Consider the following 6426-nt stretch of genomic DNA (forward strand, 5'->3'; position numbering starts at 1 on the left):
TATGTATGTATATATATATCTATATGTATATGTATGTATGTATGTATGTATGTATGTATGTATGTATGTATATAACACATACATACATTTCTAGAATCACTTCAAATAGGCATAACGATAGAAAACAAGAGCTGAGAAGAAAACCAGTGACCACCATATCTGATTTGCATCTTGTCCAATAAATTCTTACCTGGCTTGAATCCACACGTGCAGACACAGTTATAAACACTCGATAGGATTTATCTCTATTTGTTACTAGTAGTGAATAATTTTTATTTGTTTGATATTTACTATTAATTGTTGGTTGCTGTTATAAGTTTCAATATGTTTGAGAAAGAAAAACTTATCGTAACAATTTATACATCTGAACTACAGTTAATGCACCTTACGAAGTGTATTTCTAAACAGTTATAAATACATCTTCCAATGTTATGTTCACACAGTAGTAATATAGCAGATAATGTTTCATAGCTCATAGAATAATTATCACATCAGATTCATCGTACTTGTTGTATTGTACAAGAAGTGTATCTTCTTTTCAGATTTGCTGTCAATTTTCGAAAATTGAAAATTTATTGAAACTTTTAAAATTTGGTACATTAATGTAGTTTTCCAATTTGAATCTCAAGAGATATTTAAATTTTTCCAGATTTTTTTTTGTTTTTAAGTTATTAGGGAATGTACTTGCATGAGGCATAACGCAGTGGGACTGAGACCCGGGACCATAGGATAGAGAAGCAAACTTTTTACTACTGAGTCGCATATAATTGTCTACATTTTATATTATAATACAATAATATAATGCGTCGAACTGAAGGATTAGTCAATACAATTGTAAGAGTACCTCCTTTAACCAGAAATGCTTTGAGAGTAAACTGGATGTGTCGGTCAGCTAACCCAATATCGGTCTGTGTAAACTTCTATCATTCTGTTAAGTTAAAATTTTCTAGCGTAAGCTGAGTGCTGTTTGAATGATAACATGTAATATATGTTTGATTGCAAAGGTGTTACAGAGAATAGCTTTTGATTAAATTTCTTGTGCTATTTCTTGTGTATTTAGTTTATTCATGCATGTTGAACGTGGTAGTCAGGTGTGCATATTTAGGTGTTTCATGAATATGAAGTATATCTGGTGTCGATAAATAAATATCCAAGTGATAATGTTAGGCTTAGAACTCCACGTCGATTCCAGTCCTCCAGTTAACTAGCACGTCCATGCTGGTAGGCAGAAGCAAAGAGTTTCACTGAACAAACCGACAGAGGCATATTTTTGAGATTGCAATAAATTTAATCTTTCTATTGTTGTTGAAATGCTATGTAATGGGGAGGTAGTAAAACTAAAACTTTTTGAGAAAAGACAATAAATACTTAGGAGAACAAACAAAAAGACCCACACGCACATAGGTGTGCGTATATATATATACATACGAACACAAACATGACACACACACTTCGACAGTGTTTCAGTATCCATCTGCCATAACCACTCCAAAATTTGTTCGGCGTTGGGTTATAGTGAACCCGTGCCTACATGACTTATAGAGATCGCTCAAAGGGCGCATTCCTAAATCCTCAGTGCTAATTGGTCTAGAAGTGCCCTTACCCTCATCCCTCCCTTCTCCACTTTCGCCTGTCCTCACTTCGGAGTTTGTTGCCCGCTGTGATCTCCCTGTTCGGAAAATATATAAAATGTGAAGAATCTCAAAGATGAATCAGAATGGAAAATGGATGTTTTGACATAACTTGTTTATTGGGATCGTCTCAAGAAACTCGTGATTTATTCCCTCCAACGCAGCCGTCAGCTCTATATTGTTTGTATGACGTGGATTTGTTGCCCATTTTTAAGACTGGGGCAATCTAGTGGGATAGGAAATTTTGGGGAAGAGAGCTAGCATCCAGTGATTTCCTCCCCATTGTCTTGGGGAGCTATCAGCGATAGAACAATAGACGAGTCAAAGATAATACGAGGCGGAATCCTTCCACAACATAATAGTAGCGACAAGAATATCACAGTGCCGACAATATCATACAAATGGACGAGGAACCACATCATAATTCTTTCGTATGTGCGAGGTCAAGTGTATATTCAAATACCAGATATCTATACGAGGGATTTTCTTCTAAAACATTTATAAAATGTATTCAAACCTTTTTCCCACAAAATTATTCGTGCTTTTCATGTAAAATACCAGGAAATGTACATTAATAGCCTCATTTCTTAGTTTACTTAAAATTAGGTTTGGAGTGTCAGTGAATTCTAAAAGATTATTTCTAGTCTACCAAACACGCAAAAATTTCTGCGTCAGAATTCCAGCAAATTCATGTATAGAAATAATTTCTTCAGAAGTAAAAGAATACCGAAATTGTTCAAATTACTGTATCTCTTTTTGAACCAGCTTCAAACAAATATATATATGTATTTTACGTTTTCTGGTGATTAACGTACTCACATCTAACGAAACGTTGTAGTGTCCCAAATAGGTAAACTGGTTTCAGTTCCTGAATACATGAAATTATTTTACGAACGTGAAATATTTTTTTTTCAAAACAACGTACATCTATTCCTTAAATTCCCGAAATGCTGAAAGGCAAAGATGATATCGGTAGAATTTTAACTCAAAACATGAAGACGGACGAGATACCACTAAGCATTTCACCCGGCTTACCACCTCAATAATAATAATAATAATAATAATAATAATAATAATAATAATAATAATAATAATAATAATAATAATAATCCTTTCTACTATAGACACAAGTCCTGAAAATTATCGTTTACATCGTTCTCAGTGTTTCACTGGTACTTATATTCACTCCAAAAGGAAGAAAGGCAAAGTCAACCTCGGTGGAATTTGAACTGAGAACGTAAACACGGACGAAATACCACTATGCATTTCAGGGCCAAATGCCGCTAGAAATTTCGTCCGGCCTGCGAACGATTCTGCCAGCTCACGAACTTAACAACATTTACAATAGCAATAATAATTCTTTCCACTAATTTCATAAGACCTGAAATTGTTGGGGAGGGACTATCGATTACATCCGCCTCAGTGTTTCGCTGGTACTTAATGAAAAGCAAAGTCGTCCTCGGCGGAATTTGAAACGAATAATAATAATAATAATAATAATAATAATAATGATGATAATATATATATACATATATATATATATATATATATATATATATATATATATATATATATATATATATATATATATATATATATATATATATGCATATGTACATATGAATGCGAATATATGCCCACATACACGTACTCGCGGACATACATATATGCACGCATGTACAAAATATATATAGTATTTTTGTTTTCGTGTATATACAAAGACGCACACAGCTATAAATATTACGGTCAAAAGCAACTGTCCGTTACCAGAATTCATAAATAAATTTTAAAATTCAATGAATGAAATTAAGAGCAATTTTGCTGAGAATGCAATTTAACCTTTTTTTCAGTATTGATAAAAATTCAAGAGAGGAAAATTCAGTTTACTAATAGCCTTCATCTTCCAGCTAAATTCGTTTAAACAGCAATTAGTCACAAAGAGTATGTGACACAAAATAGTTGTGAGGGTAACAAGTTCAAATATTTCAAAGGGCACAATACTTAATGGACTTCAAATATTTCTGAACGAAACTTATGGAATTTTAAAGAAGTTATACTCATTGTATTGTCAACGTTTGTAGTAGAATAGAATTTGTTAGATTAAATTTGTTTTGCTGCTCATATTTCATAGTTCAAACTTAGAAATCATCGAGTTAATGGAAAATATAAAATGAATAAATTAATACCTCTTGTTCTATAAAACTAAACTATTTTAATTTACATATATTGAATATTATTGAACTTGAAACTGTCGCATTGCTCAGCTGATTTGCACACTGCTGAGGAGACCCCAATTATAGCAGGAAATGGATTAATGGTGTTTTGCATCTCTTAGAATCTACTGAGGAAGATAAAATTTACGTCTTATGTCTATTGCAGCGATTCATCTCCCCGACCACACAAAGCTCTCTCTCTGTGTATCTGCCTATTTCGTTCGCTCTTGTTCTCTCTTTCTTTATGCTACATATATGCATATGTCGCTACCTGTATGCATACGGTGTATTAGGGCAATCTCGTGGTCGCCCGTCAGACAGTTGGAGCTGGATGATCAAGTGCTTGAGGCATTTACACCCTTCTCTTCAATTAGCTACTCCCACACAATCCCAGCTTTGGTCTAAGATTCAGTTTCAGTCCCCTACTAACAGTAAAGGGCGCACGTACCTAGAAAGCCTTCCAGATGCCTAAAGAAATCCGGCAGCTTGGCTCCGGTAGGAGCGTAGACGGTTATCAGTGTCAAGACACTACCTTTACTATTGCTCACGTCCAGGACCACAAACTTCCCGTCCGGGTCCCGGAAGATCGAACTTACTTCGAGATCCAGTTCTTTCCACTCCACGTCTCATTTCCGGCAAACTAACAATTGCAAAGATCTGATAGTCAACGAACAATGGTGCTAGTGTGCGTGTTTTGGAAATCACTGTCTAACTGAAAGCAATTATATCCAATTCTAGAGATTAGAGGTCACTTGCTTCCAGAGTGACCGCAGGCTTCGAGGATTTAAAAGTCCTACTCTTAATATGGCAATTTTGGCAAGCTAAAGAGAGAAGGGAAAGGTTTACTTAGCTTCCGGTGTCTTCTGAAGGTCGGGTGGTTCGACTTCTATAATTGCTGGTTCTTTTTATTTTTGCTGTTGGGGGAATCCCTTAAAGAGCCGCAATGTGGGTTTTACGTCTCACGTCCTCTGGAAAGCTCTTTCGAATTTTTTGTGTAGGAGCCAAGAGACATTCTTACCAGAATTAAACCTTTTGGTACGCAAAATATGTTCTATTCGAATTCAATATTTTGTGTCAAATTCAATATTTTGTGTTACGAGCGCCATTAGTCACTCGTTGTCTCTCCTGATGAGTACGAAGTTGTGTGTTTTGTGCTGGCATTGTTTAATCTGCTTGCTTGAATGTAGTGCGCGTGCTGTAAGTGTGGTGTCTACAGCTTTAGATGTGTGTGTGTGTGTGTGTTTGTACGGTGAATGTGGTGTCTGCAGCTTTATATGTTTATGTGAGTATTTATTTTTGTTTAGGTTGTTTTCGTTATCGTTGTTGTTGTTCTTGTTGCTGTTGTTAGTATAGGCTTTGTTGTTGCTGCTGGTGTCACTTTTCCTCTCGTTGTTGCTGTTGTTGCTATCGCTACTGCCACTGCAGTTGCTGTCTCCTTCGTTGTTGTTGCTACCACCACTACTACTGCTACGGCTGCTGTCACCTTTGCTGCTTCTGTTGTTGTCCCTGCTATTGCTGTTGCTGGTACTGCTACTATTGCTGTTATTATGAGGTGGACATTGTACCATAACAGTTTCGTTTTTTTATTCCATTTCAACTGTATTGTTGCCAATAAAGGAGGGGAGGCGAAAGAAATCTTCAGCAGTCACGAGATTCATGGGAGGGGTTGTTTTGCTTATTCTCAACTCTGCCAAGACCAGATCCGCCATCTTCTTTAGTTGTCTTTGATTAAATTAAATTAAACGCCGAGCAAACTTATTTGGTGGAACTAATATAATCCCTAGAGGGATTAAACAACCGTAGAAAACCAGTAACAGGTTCCTGGTGTTTCTGTTGACAGCTTGGAATAAAATAAATAATGCAAATAATTACCAAAACTGTGTTAATAGATATTTTATGCTGCACTCAACTAGAGCGTTTGAAAGCACGTCTTATGTATTCCTCGCTAAATAATGATGATGATAATACTCATAATAAAAATAATATTAATAATAATAATAATAATAATAATAATAATAATAATAATAATAATAATAATAATAATAATAATAACATAAACAACAACAACAACAATAATCATAATAATAGTAATAATAACAATAACAACAGCAATACTACTACTACTACTACTACTACTACTACTACTACTACTACTACTACTACTACTACTACTACTACTACTACTACTACTGATAATAATAATAATGATGACGATCATGATGAACATGAAGGTGTTCATGATGATAAAAACATTGAAAAACTCTGATGAGAAGATGTTAAACCGTGTGTTAAAACACAAAAACAAGGAAACATCATACTCAGTAACAAAACAGGCAAAGAAATAGGATCTTTTTTAAAACGGGGGGGGGGGGCACATTTTTCATTAACGAAACACTTTGAAACTTGGAACACTTGTAGAATGTGTCATATAAAACATCTTTTTCTCTTAGTCTTCTTAAAAAAAAAAGAAATCCATAAGTTCTTCCATGTTAAAGTTGTCGTATTTCTGTAATTTCAACCAATCACTGACGTCCATTCAGCCGATATACATTAAGTGCCGACTACATAAACAAACGATTCTG

At 34.9% G+C, this 6426-nt stretch overlaps 1 protein-coding gene across 1 annotated transcript in view; it reads right to left on the minus strand.

Moving 5' to 3' along the window:
• Nucleotides 1–6426, minus strand: part of LOC106870912 (orexin receptor type 2) — a 355794-nt gene that overhangs the window by 1255 nt on the left and 348113 nt on the right. The window lies entirely within an intron of this gene.

This window comes from Octopus bimaculoides, chromosome 8 (assembly GCF_001194135.2).
Source record: "Octopus bimaculoides isolate UCB-OBI-ISO-001 chromosome 8, ASM119413v2, whole genome shotgun sequence".
NCBI lineage: Eukaryota > Metazoa > Mollusca > Cephalopoda > Octopoda > Octopodidae > Octopus > Octopus bimaculoides.